The 21491-nt window shown below is 50.6% G+C and overlaps 1 long non-coding RNA gene across 6 annotated transcripts in view; it reads right to left on the minus strand.

The window, feature by feature from the left end:
* Positions 1–21491, minus strand: part of LOC103796388 (uncharacterized) — a 35135-nt gene that overhangs the window by 4312 nt on the left and 9332 nt on the right. Inside the window, exons 5-8 of one of the 6 annotated variants that reach the window (XR_013523487.1) lie at positions 10691–11403; positions 9839–9975; positions 8528–8620; positions 5922–6030 (exon numbers count right to left, since the gene is read on the minus strand). This is a non-coding gene — a long non-coding RNA (uncharacterized LOC103796388). Of the gene's footprint in view, positions 1–2815; positions 2953–3167; positions 3272–5914; positions 6031–8482; positions 8621–9838; positions 9976–10690; positions 11497–21491 lie in introns of those variants that run through there. The other 5 variants (XR_013523488.1, XR_624142.5, XR_013523489.1 and 2 more) reach the window with 5 other exon arrangements.

Genomic DNA, 21491 nt, shown 5'->3' on the forward strand with positions numbered 1-21491 from the left:
CGGCCACACTTGTATTTAGGCACCTAGGGACAGCCACACCTGTGTCCATGCACTGAGGGATGGCCACACTTGTATCCAGGTACCTAGGGACAGCCACACCTGTGTCCATGCACTGAGGGATGGCCACACTTGTATCCAGGTACCTAGGGACAGCCAAATCTGTGTCCATGCACCTAGGGACAGCCACACCTGTGTCCATGAACCAAGGGATGGCCACATTTGTATCCAGGCACCTAGGGACAGCCACACCTGTGTCCATGCACCTAGTGACAGACACACTTGTATCTAGGCACCTACGGACAGCCACACCTATGTCCATGCACTGAGGGACGGCCACACTTGGGACCCAGGGACCAGGGCCCCAGAGAGATCAGTCTCCCAAAGCAACTCTAAGGCACCTCCTGCTTTCTCCATCCATGGTGTGAGCAGATACTGAGCAGACCCTGGGCCAGGCTGGATTGAGCCACTCCACTCCAGCCAGGGTGACAGAGCAAGACTCTGTCTAAAAAAAAAAAAGAATTAGCTGGGCATGGTAGCATGTGCCTAGTCCCAGCTACTCCCCAGGCTGAGGTGGGAAAAGTGCATGAGCCTTGGGAGGTCAAGGCTACCGTAAGCTGTGATCTCACCACTGCACTCCAGCCTGGGTGACAAAGTGAGACCCTATCTCCCAGAAAAAAAAAAGAACTCATGTGATTTGGGGACATATCAGAAGCACAGCATCAACAGCCAAGGCTGATGCCCTCTGCTTGGCCAGGCACCCGTCAGTGGAGCTGGGGAAGAGCAGGGCCTCAAATCAGGGGCCTGGTCTGAGCCTCGCCCTCTGTCACTGTCTGCGTGACCCCGGGAGAGTGATCACCTATTTCCTCGTCTATAAAATGAGGTGGGTTCCGAAACTCAAAAGTTCCTCTCTGCTCCAAAGACTCCATAAAAACTATTTTTTTTTTAGACAGTCTTGCTCTGTTCGCCCAGGCTGGAGTGCAGTGGTGCGATTTCAGCTCACTGCAACCTCTGCTTCCTGGGTTCAAGTGATTCTCCTGCCTCAGCCTCCTGAATAGCTGGGCTTACAGGCCCCTGTCACTATGCCCGGCTAATTTTTGTATTTTTAGTAGAGATGGTGTTTCACCATGTTGGCCAGGTGGATCCTGACCTTGTGATCCACCTGCCTTGGCCTCCCAAAATGCTAGGATTACAGGCGTGAGCCACCAAGCTTGGCTCCATAAAAACTCTTGAAGACACTTGCTGGCGAACTGGCAGAGGTGAGGAGGCTAAAGGCTGGGGGATTGCCCTGGAGGAGGGGCCAAGGGCCAGGCCTGCTCCTGGAGGTCCTGGAGAATGTGGGCTGGGAGGCGAAGAGAGCAGTGCAGGCAGCGGGAGACTCTTCCAAGCGCCCCAAGCCCCAGCTGCTGGGAAGGGCTGGAGGGCTGCTGGCCTGGCTGGAGGTCGTTTGCTGGGACTCACTAGAGGGACACAATTCTGGTGCTGCTTGTGGGACACAGCCACAGAATCCTCTACGGCCAAAGTGCACTGGCTATGACTTCAGGCTCAGATCCCAGATGGCAGAGCCAGGGAGAAAATGCTGGTGAGCTGAGGGATGGAAAAGACAGCCGGGCAGACAGCAAGACCTGAGGCAAGGTCGCTCCCTGCACTGAACCTGGACTCGCAGTGGGCAGGGGCTGCCTCTGACCCTCTCACTGTCCCCTGGGTCCACTCCCTTGGGTGATGGCAGCCACCGACCCAGGATGTCCCACCCTCTTCACAGCCCAAGTCACTCTCTCTTTCTTAGCCCCTCAGGCCAGCTCCCGCCCCCAGCTCTGGAGTCTGCTTGGCTCCTGCTCTCCTGCCCCCCACCCCCAGCTCCAGGGCTGGCTCTTTCTTTCTCTACAACCAGTTCACTGCCCTCCTCCCCCACTCCAGTTCTCCCCTGCAGAGATGGCGTGGGAGTGGTGTGGGTGGTAGGCGGGCTGCACGTGGGGGCTCAGGCACCTCATCCCTGAGGGGCCCACGCTGGGGAAAGTAGAATCAGGTGTGGGGATCAGGGTCTCGGGCAAGGATGCTCCCTTGTGAGTGAGGTCAGGTTCTGTTTCCTGATTGTAGCAGCTGGGTGTCAGTGCCTGATTTCCTCCGTTCCTCACTTCCTGTCTCTCTAAGAAATGGTTCCATATAATCCTACTTTGATCAATCTTTTAAAACAAAATAAAACACCAACAAAACAGGTCATATAAAACGTGTTCAGAGGCCAGGCGTGGTGACTCACGCCTGTAATCCCAGCACTTTTGGAGGTGGAGGTGGGAGGATCACCTGAGGTCAGGCGTTCGAGACCAACCGAGCCAGCATGGTGAAACCCCATCTCTACTAAAAACACAAAAATTAGCCGGGTGTGGTAGCACGTGCCTGTAATCCCAGCTACTCGGGAGGCTGAGGCAGAGAATTGCTTGAACCCAGGAGATGGAGGTTGCAGTGAGCCGAGATCGCGCCACTGCACTCCAGCCTGGGTGGCAGAGGGAGACTCTGTCCCAAGAGTGCTTGAGGCAAGATTTGGCTTTAAGGGCAGAGGTGAACAGTCCTATAATCACAGCTAATCACGGCTTGGGCTGCCTGAGCTCCTACTACGCATCAGGCTGAAGCCTCTGACATCACCTCTAGTCCCCAGAACAACCTTAAGAGGTAGCTATTATTGTTGTTATTTTTAGACAAAAAAACTGAGGCTCAGGGAGATTAACCATCTTGCTCAAGGTCATGCGGTGAGTAAGTGGTGAAGCCGGGCTCTGGCCTGATGCCTGCTAGACTCTAGAGTTGGGGTTCTTGTCACTCGAGTCCTCAGTGCTTATGACACGAGAGATCCTTCCCATTCAGTTTTTCATTCCATCTCTGGACATTCAGTCTCTACGCCCGCTCTGTGCCAGGTTTTGAGGATGCAAAGATGCCTAAGATGAGCTCTATCCAGAAGGTCACCTTCAAGTGGGGAAAACAAACATGGCCCAGTCCAGGCAGTGGAAGAGGAGGGTGAGAAGAGAAGACTAGGGGGGCCTGGCTGCCCCAGGGGGCAGAGACTCCGCCACCACTGACTCCACCCTCCAGCAGAAATCGCTTAAGCTCCCGAATATCACCCCATGTCAGAAGAGTTGAGAAAAGACAAAGGAGGAAGAAATATACAGGTGGACACCTACCTGCCATCTGTCTGGCATATTGCACATGGCATCTCATTTACTCTCCCAGCAACCCCTAGAGGCTGGCACTGTTACTGTCACTGTATAGACAAGGACGGTCAAACCTAAAGAGTTTAAGAAACAGCCAAGGTCAGCCCACGTTCCCTGCAGAGCACAGCGTCCCACTCCAAGCCTGGGCTCTCTCTGAAGCGTGACACTGTCTTCCCAATAACGTGTGAAGGTAGAAGGAAAGATGGTGGGGACGCCCCAAAGCCCAGCTGCAGCGAACCAAGCCCAAGATCCAGAGGGGACCACAGGTGCCAGGGGCCACACCACTGCCAGGTGTGTTTGCTCTTGCTAATGTCACAGCCACAGCTGTCTCTGAAATGTCCCAAACCTGGAGGAAGGGCGGGACAGAAAGGCAGGAAAGGAAGATGCTGGGGGATCAGGAGGGAGCAAGGACATTCCAAACCCACAGGATCTCTGGAAGGAACTCCCGACATCCACCCCCGACATGCCCTGACCTCCTCCTACAGTTTCCATTTTCCAAAGTAATGATCTTGGTGGGTAAGAAACTCATCCTGTCCTTACCGCCTCGGCCTTGGTGGGGCCAGTCCAGCCGGTTCCCTCCACCTCTCCCCCTTGAGGACTCCAGGCAGGTAACAGGCCTGGGCGCCTCCCTCCCCACGCACAGCGGACTGACGGAGGAGACCAGGAGGGCTGGAAGGACTTGCATCCCTGTTACCAGCGGCACAAATAAGAAGCCACCAGTGGTAATAACAGGGCAAGGACGCTCTCACCAGCACTCGGGCCTTGCTAGAGCTAGGGCCCTGGTGGACTGGGGCTCCCCGTGTGCCGGCCAGACTGCTGCCTCCTTGCTGACCCCAATCAGCATGCTCTCCTCTGACTCAGAGGCCCCCTAGGCGTTTGCTCCCTCCACTGCCCTCCTGGGAGCTCTAAGTGGTGTTCCTGCCAGGGTTCTCTGAAGCTTTATGTAGGAACCTCTGTGGGGCGACCACAGCCCTCAGGCTGCAGCCCTATAAGGGAGGTGGTGGGTGCTGGAGTCAGGGCAGAGGGGCTGAGAGCTGCCCTGGCTGAGTTAGGTGCCCAGGTTGGGAGGAAGCATTTCCTAAGGAGGCCAGGAGCCCTCTAAGAAGTTTGATTTGTTTGGGGTTTGAAATTTCAGCCTTAATATAAAGAGTTCCTACATCTCTGTAAGACAAATAAAATGAGGCCAGGAGCGGTGGCTCATTCCTGTAATCCCAGCACTTTGGGAGGCTGAGACGGGCAGATCCCTTGAGGCCAGGAGTTGGAGACCAGCCTGGCCAACATGGCAAAACCCTGTCTCTACTAAAAATACACAGAAAAAATTAGCCAGGCATGGTGGTGCACACCTCTAATGCCAGCTACTCTTGAGGCTGAGGCATGAGAATTGCTTGAACCTGAGAGGTGCATGTTGCAGTGAGCCAAGATCACACCACTGCACTCCACCCTGGACAGCAGAGCAAGACTCCGTCAAGAAAGAAGGAAGGAAAGAAGGAAAGAGAAAGAAAGAAAGAAAGAGAGAGAGAAAGAAAGGAACGAAAAAAGAAAGAGGAAGGAAGGAAAAAATAAAAATAAAATGTGCACCATGGGAAATGCAAACAGAATGGATTAACTTCATAAAAGAGCTTCAAATAATAATTATATCAAAAATTCAACTTCATTCATAATCCAAGGAAAAATGAAAACTAGATATTTTTTTACCCATAAACAAGTCTATCAAGGCCTGGTGCAGTGGCTCACGCTTGTAATCCTAGCACTTTGGGAGGCTGAAGGGGGCAGTTTTGCTTGAGGCCAGGAGTTCAAGACCAACCTGGCCAACTTGGTGAGATCCCCACTGCTTAAAAAAAAAAAAAAAAAAAAAAGTCATAATAAAACTAGTTACAATATTGAAAAAGTCGAAACAAACTAAATATTTATCCTGAGTACATTAAAAATTATAATGAGGGCTGGGAGCGATGGCTCATGCTTATAATCCCAGCACTTTGGGAGGCCGAGGCGGACGGATCATGAGGTCAGGAGATCGAGACCATCCTGGCCAACATGGTGAAACCCCCGTCTCCACTAAAATACAAAAAAATTAGCCGGGTGTGGTGGCACATGCCTGTAGTCCCAGCTACTCAGGAAGCTGAAGCAGGAGAATTGCTTGAACCCGGGAGAAGGAGATTACAGTGAGCTGAGATTGCACCACTGCACTCCAGCCTGGTGACAGAATGAGACTCTGTCTCAAAAAAACAGAAAAAGAAAAAAAATTATAATCAAATAAGCTGCATGTAATCCCAGCACTCTGGGAGACCAAGGCAGGTAGATCACTTGAGGTCAGGAGTTCAAGAAACAGCCTGGCCAACATGGTGAAACCATGTCTCTACCAAAAATACAAAACAAAACAAAACAAAAATTAGCTGGGCATGGTGCTGTACTCCTCTAGTCCCAGCTACTTGGGAAACTGAGGCACAAGAATAGCTTGAACCCAGGAGACAGAGATTGCAGTGAGCTGAGATCACACCACTGCACCCTCTCCTGAGCAACAGAGACCTTGTCTCAAAAAATATATATTCTAATGAAATATGTGTATTTATTAAATATGATGGCATAAAAATATTTCAGGAAAATGCTTACAATATATTAAGTTTAAAAGCAGGTTCCAAAACAGTATTATGGGGTAGGCACACTTGCTGTTTTTATAAACTTAAGTCAGCCCACGTGTCTGTAGGAAAAATGCTTACCATAGCTGGGCATGGTGGCTCATGCCTGTAATCTCAGCACGTTGGGAGGCCAAGGCGGGTGGATCACGAGGTCCGGAGATCAAGACCATCCTGGCCAACATGGTGAAACTCCATCTCTAAAAAAAATTTTTTTAATGAATTTAAAAAATGCTTACAATATATTGTTTAAAAGCAGGTTCCAAACTAGGCGTAGGGACTCATGACTGTAATCCCAGAACTTTGGGAGGCCAATCATGAGATCAGCCTGGCCAAGATGGTGAAACTCCATTTCTACTAAAAATACAAAAATTAGCTGGGTGCAGTGGTGGGCATGGGTAATCCCAGCTATTCTGGAGGCAGAGGCGGGAAAATTGCTTGAACCCAGGGGTTGCAGTAAGCCAAGATCGTGCCATTGCACTCTACCCTGGACAGCAGAGCAAGACTCCATCTCAGAAAGAAAGAGAGAGAGAGAGAGAGAGAGAAAGAGAGAGAAAAAGAGAGAAAGAAAGAAGGAAGGAAGGAAGGAAGGAAGGAAGGAAGGAAGGAAGGAAGGAAGGAAGGAAGGAAGGAAGGAAAGAAGGAAAGAAGCCTGGGTGACAGAGTGAGACTCTGTCTCAAAAAACTAACTAAATAAAAGCAGGTTCCAAAACAGCGTTATGGGGTAGGCAAGTTTGTCATTTTTATGAACATAAGTCAGTCCACATGTCTGCAGTTAAAGTCATGGAAGGGTAAACACTACAGTGTTTACGATCTTAAATTCTTGCTCAATGGTGAAATTATGATCTTTATTTTCTTTGTTTTTTCTATATTTTGCACTGTTTTCTTCAATATTCCCATATTGCTTTTGTAATGAAAAGAAATCTTAGTGATTTGAAAGAGTTCTTCAGAAATGCAATGTTGGAATAATTCGCTGTACAAGGATGTTCTTCTTTGAAAAGTGAAAATTTCCGCTAATTTAGGCCAGACATAGTGGTGGCTCACACCTGCAATCCCAACATTTTGGGACGCTGAGGCAGGCGGATCACTTGTGAGGAGTTTGAGTCAAGCCTGGTGAAACCCCATCTCTTTAAAAATACAAAAAAATTAGCAGGGCCTGGTGGCGGGTGCCTGTAATCCCAGCTACTTGGGAGGCTGAGGCAAGAGAATCACTTGAACCTGGGAGGCAGAGGTTGCAGTGAGTCAACATTGTGCCACCGCCCTCCCTCCAGCCTGGGCAACGGAGCGAGACCATGTCTCAGAAAAACAAAACAAAACAAACATTCTTGCCCATTTGATGGTTACAGAAATGGGCTGGGATGGAAATGGGTGGGAGGAAGGCCGAGGGGGTAAACTGCTCCAGATCCGGGAATTCTGACTTGGATGTTACCATGAAATCTAAAGGGGGTTCAGCCACACTGTGTAGAAAGCACAAAGAAGTGGAGTCCCCAGACACTGAGTTCAAATCCTTCGGCGCTTTGAGGAGGCTGCCTGAGCTTTCTGAGACTCACTGTCTATAAAGTGGAAGTAACAGCAATGTAGGATGACGGTGGAGATTAGGTAATGAGCTGCTCTGTGAGGCAGAGAGCGCTAACAAATGCTGGACCCAGCGAACAGTAACATCCATGTCTGGTTTAGCTTTGGCCAGAAGGGCAGCAGCTGCCGCGGCTGAATTCACCCTGACTGCTGAACGCTGAGCTCCCCGCCAGTGAGAGACAATCTTCCCATAGTGTTCAGGCAAACTCTTGGATTTTCCAGTCCACAGTAATCTAGAATATAAAAATAAACTAGCTGGGCGCGGTGGCTCATGCCTGTAATTCCAGCAGCTCGGGAGGCTGAGGCAGGAGGATCACATGAGCTCAGGAGTTTGAGACCAACATTGTGAGATTCTGTTTCTGCAAAAAAATTAAAAATTAGCCAGATGCAGTGGCGGGTGCCTGTAGTCCCAGCTGCTTGGGAGACTGAGGTGGGAGGATCGTCGGAGCCCAGAGTTTGAGGCTAGACTGAGCTGTGATGACACCACTGCATTCCAGCCTGTGTGAACAGAATGACACTCTGTCCCAGGAAAAAACAATTTTTTAAAATTAGAAATAAAAATAAAAATAAACTTATTCTGAGTTAAGAGGAAGGTGTCTGGCGGCCTCTGCCCTTGAGGAGTGAACGTGCGGCCCCTGATGAGAACCCCTGGTGTGCGGTGTGCTGAGCACCGGGAAGGAGAGAAAACGGCACAAAATGCAGACACCCGTGACTTCCTTCACCTACACCTGTTTACTGATGTTTTGGCAAAATGCTTGGGGACTGAGTTGGGTGGACAAGGATGCCACAGCTTGTCATCTAAGGAGCCTGGGAGACGCTGGGTGGCGGTTCCAGTTAGATGGGTCCCCACCCTGCACAAGACAGATGGGCAGGCTCGTGAATCATGAGCCCCTCATGTTCATAACTGATTAGCTAGGTTGTCGCAGTGCCACTCTTGACTCCACCGCGGTGTGGCCCCAGATATCCTCAGAGGGTACCACGCTCTTCAGTCCACCCAGACGAAATAGGTTTACAAATCCAATGACAAGTTGAGTACTGACTGTTTGGAGGCTCATTCTTGACTGTCCCACTCCAAGCCTTCAAATGAAAGGCAATGTTAGGGCCGGGCACAGTGGCTCACACCTGTAATCCCAGCACTTTGGGAGGCCGAGGTGGGCAGATCACCTGTGGTTCGGAGTTTGAGACCAGCCTGACCAGCACGGTGAAACCCAGTCTCTAAAAGAAAAAAAAAGAAAGACAATGTTTGCCCTCTTTTTCTTCCTTTTCTGCTCCAAGATACCTCTCACCACATTTTCTGTTTTACCTCCTTTTCTTTCAAGGGCTCATTTTAATTGCTCTTGCTCTCCTTGTTCCTCAGTTTCCCTCACCTTCTCTTCATGTCCTCCTCTCTCTGCCTCTGGATCTAGCATCTTCCTCTGTGCTTTTCATGTCACAGGTACCTGCCACCAGGAGCCACTGATGCCAGGCTGTCCTGAGCTAACACACAGGGAGAACCGTGTGACGAGGAGGCGCAGATGGCAAGGCAGTCACTGGCCAGCAGGATGGGGGCTGTCCTTGCCACCCGGGCCACCCAGGCTGTGGCTCCTGAGCTTCGTGGCCCTCCCTCATCACTCATCCCCTCTCTGAATTCTCCCGAAAGCCTTTTACAATCTTTCAAACAGCTTTTCTCCCCATACTCCTGGCAGCCCTCCTCCCCTGCCCTCCCTCCGCAGCTGCTGGTGTGGACATGCCCTAGACCGAAAGTGCCGCTCCAAGTGTGGTTTCGCCTGGTGAATAGAGAGGCAGGGGGTGCCTCTGTGTCCAGAGGTGGGAGAGGCCATCTAGGACTGGCCTGGCACTTGGGTTCAGCCAGCACAGCTGCCCCCGTCCATCCCAGGCTGTTCTGTTGATCCCCGCTATCAAGCGGAGCGTCAGGGCAGGAGTTTTTCTGTCTCCTTCCTGTCTCGGAACCCCACCCACTATGTTTTTTCTAATCTGAATTTCATTTCGAAATCTCCAGCCCAAGGGGTTTCCCAACACCTCCCAGTTTTGAATCAACCTGCTGATGCCAGCACTCCCAGATGAGGAATAGAGATGTGAGGTGGGACCTGGCCTGGCACTGTGCCCCAGAGACACTCCTGTGCCCGCAACAGTCATTGACGGGTGGCATCTGGATAAACAAACCTAGTCCCCTCCTTAGCTTCCATGAAGGAGATAAACAAGTGGGTATAAGCTGAGGACAAAGCTGGGAGTGGAAGTGTAAGAACAAGGACTGGCCAGATGGCAACACCAAGGCGGCCACGCTCCTCCCCCAGAGACGCAGCTGCAGGAGCAGCCTGCATCGGGTGGTCCTCTCTGGCAGCCACGGAATCCTCTGCCCCCACAGTGTCCTGGTGGAAGCCATGCCCAGTCTCTCTCGGGCCACCCCACAGCAATATGCATTTTAGTTCCTACCTATGGCTTCGTAGGGCAGACTTCTGGCAGCAGGGGTCCAGACCCAGCAGCAGGGTCTAGTGCAAACACAGAGAATTGAGCCAGTCTTCCACTTTGTCCTCCTGCGGCCTCGGGGTGTGGTCATTCTACAAATGGGGCTGAAGGGCAGCAACAGGGACAGAATGGCAACCTGGGTCTGTGCGTCATATTCTAGCCAGCAAAACATCCCACCTTGGATTTTGTTTTTAAAATCTATTCAAAGCCTCAGTTCTGCATCCAATTCCCAGAGAGCCCAGAGGTCCAAATGGGCAGAATGGCACGGCGGCACGGAGCCACCTCTGGAGCGGTTGGCATCCTCTCACAGAGGTGACCACCACCGCAGACTGGAACTGAGCCTCTCTCTGCTCCTCTGATTTGAGGAGAGTGAACACCTGATACCACAGCAGGCACTTGCTCTTGGCACTTGGTGTCACTCTTGCTTCATCTTGGCTCAGCTTAAAGCCGATTGACTGGTGGTGATCACCACAGAAGAGAAGGCTCTCCTTCCTCCTCCCCGCCACACACACACACACACACACACACACACACACGCACACACACATGCACACACACATGCATGCACATGCACACACGCACACATGCGCACAAACATGCACCCACATGCACGCACACATGCACACTCATACACATGCATGCTCACACATGCACATGCACACGCGCACACCCAACATGCACACACACCCACATACTCACACACGCATACACCCACACTCACACATGCACATCCACACACACGCACACAAGCACACTCAAACATGCACACACCCACACTCACACATGCACACACACCCACATGCACACTCACACACATACCCGCCAGGGCAGGAGCCTCTCTCTCCAGGAGGCAGGGCACGTGTCCACGCAGAAGGATGACAGCCATGTTGTGGCACAGGAGGCTCCCATGGTGGATGGTGGGGAGGAAGGGCCATGTGGACAGGCAGGGGTAGGGTTGGGAGGGGTCCTCGTCTTCTTAAGCGGGGCCCCGGGAACCACATCTTCTGGACTCGTTCATCGTTGACTTCACCAACATATTCTTAAAACTCGAAATTACTCAGAAGATAACCGAACAGCATAGACATGCGCACATAAACAGCAAGCATCCATTGGCATCAAACTGGCAAATTGTGGCAGAAACACAGAGGGATCCATTCCAGGTGTGAGGCTGGCTCTCTCTCTTCAATGTGTTGGCTTCCAAGTCTTTGTCAATTGCCAGTGCAGCAGTTCACAGACTTTTTTCTTCTAAGAATGGATTTTTGGCCACCCAGAAAATGTGACGTGCCCTTCAGTGGGTATAATTAGTTGGCATAATAGAACATGTCCTCGTCTCAGGCTTCAGCGCCGCTGCTGCAGCTTCCCAGCCCCTCTCAGCCTAGGTCCGGTCACCTTTCCTCACTCAGACAACAAAGCGATGAATCCCATTGGACTTTGGGGGTCCTCTAGAGTCACCTGCAAACTCCACTCCTCCCTCCCAACGTTGTTTGTAGAAGATTCCTTTGTCCTCAAGGCTCTCCTTTCGGTGAATGACCCTAATGGGGACACAGTGCCTTCTCTGGGACACACAGCCATAATATTCTTCTCATAAGAAATCCAACTCCTTGGTCAGGTGTGGTGGCTTACACCTGTAATCGCAGCATTTTGGGAGGCTGAGGTGAATGGATCACTTGAGATCAGGAGTTTGAGACCAGCATGGCCAATATGGTGAAACCCCATCTCTACTAAAAATACAAAAATCAGCTGGGTGTGGTGGTGCACACCTGTAATCTCAGCTATTTTGGAGGAGGCTGAGACAGGAGAATCGCTTGAACTGAAAAGTTGGAGGTTGCAGTGGGCTGAGATCCTGCCACTGCCCTCCAGCCTGGGCAAGAGAGTGAGACTCTGTCTCAAAAAAAGAAAAAAGAAAAGAAAGAAAGAAAAGAAATCCAATTCCTCTGCTACCCATGAGGGAAAGTGGCTCAGGATGAAAGAGAAGTTTGACAGTCCCTAAATATCACAGGCTTAGGAAGAGCCATTACCCAAGAAGTTGGTGTGGAAAGGGCTGCCTGCCCCAGCCACAGCTGTCCTCTACCCACACTCCACTCTGCCACAGGTCACAGCACCATCAGCTGAAAAAGCCCAATGATATCTGGGTTACAGGGCTTGGGGCTGACTTGATTCCTGGGTGTCTAACAGCTGGGCCATCCTGGACAAGAGCTCCTCCGGGAGGTGTGGGGGAGATTCCCTGCGCCCTGTCATTCTGACATCTCCCTGCACAAGGGAGCGGGTGAACCATGTCCTTGCCACCTCATCTTTGAAAACATCTCGTAAAAGCGCATCAGAGAAAACAGTCTTTTCATCCCACCTATCATTAGTTTCCAGAACAGGGGCTGGAAGTAGGCAGTCTCCCTGGGAGTTTGCAGGGTGAGGCAACACAGGCACCTGAACTACCATTTAGCCTATTTCTGGAGATAAGCCTGTTGATGTCAAAGTCGGGAATGACCAACTCCGGCCACCGGCGCCCTGCAGGACTGGGGCTGTGGCCTCTCCTCCTCCCAGCCACCATCCTCAGGGCAGGAGGTGGAAACCCTAGACCATGGGGGTTTGTGAACTGACCTAGGTAAACAATAACAAGTTGGGCCGCACTCTCCTTGAGGTAGTTCAAAGTACTTTATCACCACTGCCTCACGGATCTTACCAACCTCCAAGGAAGAAAGGAAAGAAAAAACGCAGAAGCCTTCTCTTTTTTTTTTTCTTTTTTGTGAGATGGAGTTTCACTCTTGTTGCCCAGGCTGGAATGCAATGGCGTGATCTCAGCTCACTGCAACCTCCGCCTCCCGGGCTCAAGGGATTCTCCTGCCTCAGCCTCCAGAGTAGCTGGGACTACAGGCGCACACCATGCCCAGCTAATTTTTGTATTTTTAGTAGAGACAGGGTTTCACTATGTTGGCCAGAATGGTCTTGATCTCTTGACCTCATGATCCACCCGCCTCAGCCTCCCAAAGTGCTGGGATTACATGTGTGGGCCACCATGCCCAGAGCCTTCTCATTTCATAAAACAAAAGTGAATGGGGGCTGGGCACAGTGGTTCACACCTGTAATCCCAGCACTTTGGGAGGCCAAGGTGGGTGGATCACCTGACGTCAGGTGTTCAAGACCAGCCTGACCAATATGGCGAAATCCTCTCTCTGCTAAAAATACAAAAAATTATTCTGGCATGGTGGCCGGCGCCTGTAATCCCAGCTACTCAGGAGGCTGAGACAGAATCGCTTGAACTCAGGAGGCAGAGGTTGCAGTGAGCCAAGATCACACCACTGCACTCCAGCCTGGGCAACAGAAAAACTCCATCTCAAAAACAAAAGTGAATGGGGAGTAGAAGCTTTTAGGTGAACCAGCCTCTGTTCACCCATGGTCAGTGAAGAAGAACAAGAACCACAAGTATACACAATAGCACTAATAGAGGTGGGGCATACAGATGAACTCCAAAGCCCTGACTCTGGCCCATGCCCAGAGAAAATAAAAAAGATTCCTGATCTGGGGAGAGGGGTCTTCAGCGGAGAGTTTGACGGTTCAGACTGATCTCAAAACACGGGCTGAATTTCACCCCTCTGTGCTGGAAAGGGTATCAAACCACAAACTCCCCCTGCCCTGACTTCACCAAACTTTGTAAATAATAGAGACGCGCACTTGAGTAATTAGAAGAAAAAGCTGTCAGCTAAGTGGCTTGAGAAGGCTTAGGTGTGGCTGGCAGCATTCTGTGTATTTTCTCTACAGTCAAATGTGTAAACGGTCAGAAATGCTAGTTTAATGAGCTTATAAATTTGGAGTGACTCTTTACATCTGACAGTGAGGTCTGGGGTTCAACTATTTCACCTTTGAAATCAAAGAGGCTGTGATGGGGTATTCATCTCTGACCAATTCTTCCAGAATGTTCCACAGGTTTCTTCCTCACACTTTATGATCCTGCTTATTTGACCCAAACAATTCACCCTCCAGTGTTTTGTGGAGGGGATAACAACTCTGGGTATTCGAAGATGTTTTCTGACACCTTATCTCTCTGGTTCCTCCTTGGTCTGCCCTGGGCTACCTGTTGCCTCCTAAACTCAAGCTTCCCTTACCAACGGGCTTGAGATGGATACTTGTCCTGGTCAACTTCTACAAATTCACAAGGTTCTCCAACGCTGAAGTTCAAAGCACTTGCATCTCTGGGTAATCACTGTTTGCTATAATGCTGTTTAGCTTTTTCTATCTACAATTCTTCTAAACGTTGATTTCATTGAACTTAAAAGAAGTTCAATGTGCATATTGTGCGCCGCTTGGCACTCAGCTCGTGTAAACAGTGTCTTGCTGACAGGGTAAGTCTAGCGCAAGAAACCACCCCGTCAGCAGCACTGTCCCACATACTACAAATCCACGATGGCCTCAGGGGCGCCCCACGAGGCACAATGGGTGATGTCATTCTTCTGGGGCTTGGCTAGGCCACAGCTGGCTCTAGAGGTGCTCTCTCTTCCCAGTCCGTTTATTAAAACTAATATTTGCAATGCCGCTTCAACATTTCCCTCTACTTCTGATTCATGCCGGCCTGGAGCCTTAGACAGAACAAGCCTGCAGCTGAACACACTGATACCACTTTTTTTCCAGAACCCTAGGAAAACGTTGTTGATAACCAGGCCTATGCATGACCTTGCCATCCCACATCGTGGAACTGTTTATTAAACAGACGATGGACTACCTTATAATTAGGTCAACGACATAGACTCCGATTCAAGCCCTTAGCTCCATTCCTTTTCTAAGATTAGGGAATTTCTCAATGACCAGCAACGCAGAAATGCCCCCCTTCACGTCCCGAGGGAGATTGCTCAGCCTATGGCCACCCCGTGAAGATCCCATGACTTCTGGCATCTGCCCCAATAACCTGAGCCTCTTATCTGAGAGCTATGGTTTGTCAGACCCTGTTGTTCCCATGCGCTTTCCTGTGCCTGCGAGGATGGAACCCGGACAAAGCGGAAGTCCTGACCTGGCGTATGCTGGCTGGATGGGTAAACACCCTCAGATAAGGAAGCCTTGGGAAAACCATCGTGACGTCCTAAGAAGAATGCAAGGTGTAAAAGTTCCGACCCCACCCCTAAACCAGCTGAGACACAGACCTGCCCTTCCCCAGGTTGACTTGGCCCAGCTAGATAGCATCTGCAATCCGCACTCCCTCCCTCCCAAGTGAATCAGTGCCCGACCGACCGGTTACCTCCCCAGGCTCCCTGGAGACAACTCCAAGTACAGCCTAGGGGCTGCCGGCTTCTTTTGAGGAGGCTGGCATCCTAGAGAGTGCCGCCCCAGTCCCCTGCTTTGGGCAGATGCCTGGGGAGGATTCAGGAAAGAGGTGTTCTGCCATGGACCAGCGCAGGTCCAAAGTCTGGAGAAGCGCCCGGGAGCAAGAAGAACCGAGAGATGAAAGGAGATGCCTGAGGTGCCGCAGCCCAGGTCTCAGCCGGGCTAGAGACCTCGTGACCAAACAACACTGAGTTCTTAGCCGTGATGGAACTCCCAGATTAGCTCGGCTTTCTTCCTTTTGTTTTGTTTTGTTGTATTCATCTCTGTCGCATCTGTTTTCCTTTGGGCATGTGACACTTCCACTTTTTCTCTTCTTTGGTCCTCTTCCAGAGGTTCTGATTCTGTGCTGGATCAGGTCAGGAGGGATGGATTGTTCTTATACACATGGATATGTTGGATGAATGTGCTGATCTGACACTCACTGAAAGTTCTAAACAGGGATTCATAGCAGTTGAAAGACACGGCCCCTGCCTCTTGAGACCCAGCAGGCTGACGGGGCACACCCAGCTTTATGCATCTGCCCTCGGGAGAGCTGCACAGGCTCTGATTTTTCTCGATGGAAGCCTCATCTCTTACTGACCCACTGGATAACTGGACTGATTACCCAAGACTGATCTCTTGGCCAGGCGCGGTGGCTCAAGTCTGTAATCCTAGCACTTTGGGAGGCCGAGGTAGACCGACCACGAGGTCAGGAGATGGAGACCATCCTGGCCAACATGATGAAACCCCGTCTCTACCAAAAATACAAAAATTAGCTAGCTGTGGCGGTGTGCACCTGTAATCCCAGCTACTCGGGAGGCTGAGGCAGGAGAATGGCTTGAACCTGGGAGGCGGAGGTTGCAGTGAGCCGAAGATTGTGCCACTGCACTCCAGCCTGGCGAGAAAGACTCTCTCTCAAAAAATGGATCTCCTGCTGGTAACAGCTGGTTAATTAGTCTCTGATTTTCTGTCTTCCTACTCAAATGCCCGAGAAGAGCTCCTCTGTGTTTAAATATGACCAAGCATGAATCTCTGGTCAAGTGAAGACTATTTCTAGAAAACAAGTAAGTCTTCCCAAATTTATCTGCCTCAGCTAGGGCTGGCATAAATCAGTTTTTCTTGAATTGGTCTCCATTACGTATCCCATTTTCTTCTCATCTTATTTTATTGCCAAACAAGAAGTATGCCACCCAAGCCACAAAACGGTAGACCACCAATTTCCGTCCTGCTACAACAAAAATTCTCTAAGGTTCTACAAATACAAGCAATTATTACCGAAGGACTTGTGCTGTAAGGGAAGAAGAGGAATGGAAATATTCCGGCTAGCACCAGGACTTCTGGGGACCCCAGGGGCTGCCTGGGTCTGGTCATTCCCAAGGAGATAATGTCTACGGCTGCTGACAGGTCTCTCTGGTGACCACGTTTTCAGAACTGGGAATTGGTGGCTGTCTGATGCGTAGTCTGACAAAGGGCCAGTGTGTCTCTGTCCCAGAAATTGAGATTGTCCCAGAAATCTGAGGCCACCTGGTTGCTCGCAGGACAGCTCTGAGAAGACGTCATTCAGCTGATTAAAGCAGATGTTCAAACTCTCGTCCAAATCCACCTATTTATTCAGTTTGCATCCCCCCAACCCCCATCAGTCTCCTTTTTTTTTGAGACAGAGTCTTGCTCTGTCACCAGGTGCCAGGCTGGAGTGCAGTGGTGCGATCTCGGCTCACTGCAACCTCCGCCTCCCAGTTTCAAGCAATTCTCCTGCCTCAGCCTCCCAGGTCGCTGGGACTACAGGGGCACGCCACCACGCTCAGCTAATTTTTTTTTTTGTATTTTTAGTAGAGACAGGGTTTCACCATGTTGGCCAGGATGGTCTCTATCTCTTGACCTCGTGATCCACCCACCTCGGCCTCCCAAAGAGCTGGGATTACAAGCTTAAGCCACCTCACCCAGCCTCAGTCTCCGTTTTTTTTTTAAAAAAAAAGAGAGAGAGATGCTAGGCCAGGCATGGTGGCTCAGGTCTGTTATTCCAGCACTTTGGGAGGCTGAGGCAGGAGGATCACTTGAGACCAGGAGTTTGAGACCAGCCTGGGCAATATAGCAAGACCTTGTCTCTACAAAAAATAAAAGAATGAGCCAGTGATGCACACCTGTGGTCCCAGCTAGCTACTCGGGAGGCTGAGTGGGAGGATCGCTTGAGCCCAGGAGGTTGAGGCTGCAGTGAGCTGTGTTTGTGCCACTGGACTCCAGCCTGGGCAACAGAGCCAGACCCTGTCTCAAAAACAGAGAGAAAAGAGAGAGATGCTAGTAGGAAGGAACGTCACAGCCTGCACATTCCCCGAAGGCGGGTATTTATGGCCCTCTATCTAGCTGGCTCTTTCCAGATTCAAAAGTAATTATCCCAAAAGAAGGCTTTATGGTTAAAATTAAACCACAGCCCAAAAGCTATTAGAACTGGACTTTGAACGAATGCCAAAGAGGAGTTCTGGACATCTTCTTGACAGAAAAAGAAAGAGACCTACCAGAAGGAAGAAATCGAAAACAAACAATAAAAAAGTAAGTAAAATGTTGAAACCTGTTCAACCACCCCACTTCAGTTAGAACGCACTTTTTAACCACATTAGGAAAGCGAAACTCGCCGTGGGTGGGGTGGAAGCGCTGCCAGGTCATCCTGTCTAAAGAAACTCGGGTCGCGCCTACCTGAGGGACGTGCGGGCGCGGCTCGGCCCCCACGCGGCGCCCCGACACCCAGCCGGCCGCCCGGCTCCCGCAGGCGCCGCGCCCGCCCCGGCGAGCACCAGCGCATCACCCCGGTGACGTGGGTCACCTGCCCTGATGCGTTATTCCGCCGCTTGATGAAGAAACCAGCATCTAAGAATACACAGAGGCGCACATTAGCGAGCACGAAAATGCCCCGGGGACCTGAGAGCTGGCGAGGTCACGAGTGCCGGGCTCCGGGCGGGGGCTGAGGGCAGGAGCGGCGATCCGAGGCCGGCTCAGCGGCGCCCCCTCCTGGAAGGCCGGGAGCGCCTCGCGCGCGGTTGCCGGATGGTCCCGCGCGCGCGCCACTGCCCCCTGTCGGACAAACGCTCTGACCGTTGACTAAAGCAAGTATCAGACGCCAGCCCCGCTAGGTGGCAAGCACGCCCAGCCAAGCCTCAGTTTCCACATCTCTCAAATGGCTACGACAGCAACACTATCTGCCTTTGCACCCCCCGGAGGGTGACCAGGAGCAAATGAAGGAAGCTTCGCTGTTTCTCCCTGGGAAGGCCTCCTGCTTAGGCCCTAGCAAAATCCAGGTTACCTCCCTGAGGTCATGCTTCTCCCCCGTATCTTAACTAGGAGCACAGTTATAAAAACCACGGTCATGTTGTTCTAAGAGTGGCATCTCTCTTCTAGTAGCTTCGATAACTCCACAAATGTATTTAACATGATTTTCTTTTTTCTTTTTTTTTAAGATGGGGTTTCACCATGATGGCTGGGCTGGTTTTGAACTCCTGACCTCAGGTGATCCATCCACCTCAGCCTCCCAAAGTGCTAGGATTACAGGCATGAGTCACCGTGCCCGGCTAATGGGATTTTCAAATAATTTTTTTCTTTTTTTTTTGAGACGGAGTCCCGCTGTGGCCCAGGCTAGAGTGCATTGGCGTGATCTCGGCTCACTGCAATCTCCTCCTCTCAGGTTCAAGCGATTCTCTTGCCTCAGCTTCCTGAGTAGCTGGGATCACAGGAGCGCTTCACCATGTCTGGCTAATGTTTGTATTTTTAGTAGAGATGGGGTTTCACTATGTTGGTCAGGCTGGTCTCAAACTCCTGACCTTGTGATCCACCTGCCTCAGCCTCTCACAGCGCTGGGATTACAGGCATGAGCCACCGTGCCCAGTTCACATTTTTTCTTAAAAGCATGTATCATAATTTAAATTAGTTTTCTGGCAATTATCCATACACTGTCAAAATCCTCCACCACACTGTGAGTCCTGTGGATTCAGGGACCTCCCTGTCACTGTCACTGTTGTGTTTCCAGAATCTGCCTAGCATAGTGCCTGTCACACAGTAGGTGCTTGATACATCGCTGTTGAACACACATGAATGAAGCCTACGAGCTGGTGGAGGTTAGCCAGAAACAGAAAGGACAAAGTCAGATATGGGGGAAAATCCTGTTTCCAGAGTGGTAACTCAAGTTCATATTAAAAATGAGGCCAAAGAGGCCGGGCGCGGTGCTCTTGCCTGTACTCCTAGCACTTTGGGAGGTGTAGATAGGTGGATCACTTAAGGTCAGAAGTTTGAGACCAGTGGAGTCAACATAGTAAAACCCTGTCTCTACTAAAAATAGGAAAAAATAGCAGGGCATGGTGGTACGCACCTGTAATTCCAACTACTGAGGAGGCCGAGGCATGAGAGTCTCTTCACCCTGGGAGGCAGAGGTTGCGGTGAGCCGAGATTGCACCACTGCACTCCTGTCTGGTGACAGGGTGAGACTCTGTGTCAAAAATTTTTTTAAAGGCCAGGCACAATGACTCATGCCTGTAATACCAGCACTGGGGGAGGCCAAGGTAGACGGATCACTTGAGCCAAGGAGTTCAAGAGCAGCCTGGGCAACAAGGTGAAACTGCATCTCTGCAAAAAATACAAAAATTAGCCAGGCACAGTGGCACACGTCTGTAGTCTCAGCTACTTGTGAGGCTGAGGTGGAAAGATTGCTAGAGCCTGGGAGGTGGAAGCTACAGTGAACCATGATCACACCACTGCACTCCAGCCTGGGTGACAGAGCAAGACCCTGCTTCTAAATAATAAATAAAATAAAATAAAAATGAAAGGGCAGGCTCAGTGGTGAGTGCCTATAATCCCAGCTACTCAGGAGACTGAGGTTGGGGGATCACTTGAGCCCAAGTTTCAAATCCAGCTTGGGCAATAAAGGGAGACACCATCTCTATTTTAAAAAGAAAAAGGAGCCGGGCACGGTGGATTATGCTTGTAATTCCCAGCATTTTGGGAGGCCAAGGCGGGCAGATCACAAGGTCAAGAGGTCGAGACTATCCTGGCCAAACATGGTGAAAGCTTGTCTCTACTAAAAATACAAAAATTAGCCAGGCGTGGTGGTGGGCACCTGTAATCTCAGCTACTCGGGAGGCTGAGGCAGAAGAATTGCTTGAGCCTGGGAGGCAGAGGTTGCAGTGAGCCGAGATGGTGCCACTGCACTCCAGCCTGGGCGACAGAGTGAGACTCCGCTTCAAAAAAGTAAAAAAGAAATACAGAAATAAAAGGCAGGGATGATGAAAAAGGGTTTAAATAGAAAGAGGTGGTGGTTGCACAAATGCCACTGCATTGTACCCTTTAAAATGATTCATTATATGTTATATAGATTTCGCCTCAATCAAAAAAATGAAAGGGCAGAATTGTAATATAATCATTATGATCCTTTCTGATTTAGACACTACGAATACTTGATGAAGTCAACATGAAGAGTGTAACTTTTGTACAATGTTCTACAGTTGACATAAACGTTTTCATATAAAGGATTCATTTGTCCCTCCCAACAAGCCTATTAACTTGCAGAGGAGGAAAACAGGATCGCAGACCAGTGCCACACTCCCACTAGGGGGCTCTGCTCTTGCGGCTCCCCGCTATGAAAGGACTTCCTCCTAACCACCACTTCCCCTCCCCTCCTGCTGGGCTCTGCTTCAAGAGTCACCAGAAGGGCCTTCCTCAAAGAGCAACCCTCCTCCCCGCTGCCATTCTCTCTCCCTTACCCTGCTTGAGTTTTTCTTTAAAATTCTTATGACATACTATGCATTGACATGATTTCTTTGTGTCCCCTTCCACGATAATGTAAGCACCAAAAGAACACAGGTATTTGTCAGCTTGCTCTCTGTTACAATCCTGACATCTGGAATGGTATCTGACACATAATAGGTGCTTAATAAATATTGTTACATGAATGAATTTTTTAAATGAATGAATAACTTTACCAGGAACTTGGCTAGATCTTTGGAGGAGCCAAGGCCTCTTAGGTCACACCGCAAAAGTAATGTGGTGGAGATAAAATAGCAGTTGTGAGAGGCCTGTGACGAAGCGCTACCCAGTTCACCGGTTATGTCCTGCATGTGCTCCCCGTATCCCCCAGGGCAGGCACCTGTGTGCCGTATCCCTGGCTCCCAGCACGGTGCTAGACACCTAGGATTAGGCACCGGTCTGCGTCAGTAGAAACAATGGATTCCATGCAACACACAAATGAGAACAGAACTGGCCACAATGCACAGCCTGGTCCCACCCTGGTTGTGGACATGGTGGGGAAGGAGGAGTCTCTGAGGACCAGAGGAAGGAGGAAGGAGGACAGGCAGGA

This window comes from Callithrix jacchus, chromosome 10, assembly GCF_049354715.1.
Source record: "Callithrix jacchus isolate 240 chromosome 10, calJac240_pri, whole genome shotgun sequence".
In the NCBI taxonomy this organism is placed as follows: Eukaryota; Metazoa; Chordata; class Mammalia; order Primates; family Cebidae; genus Callithrix; species Callithrix jacchus.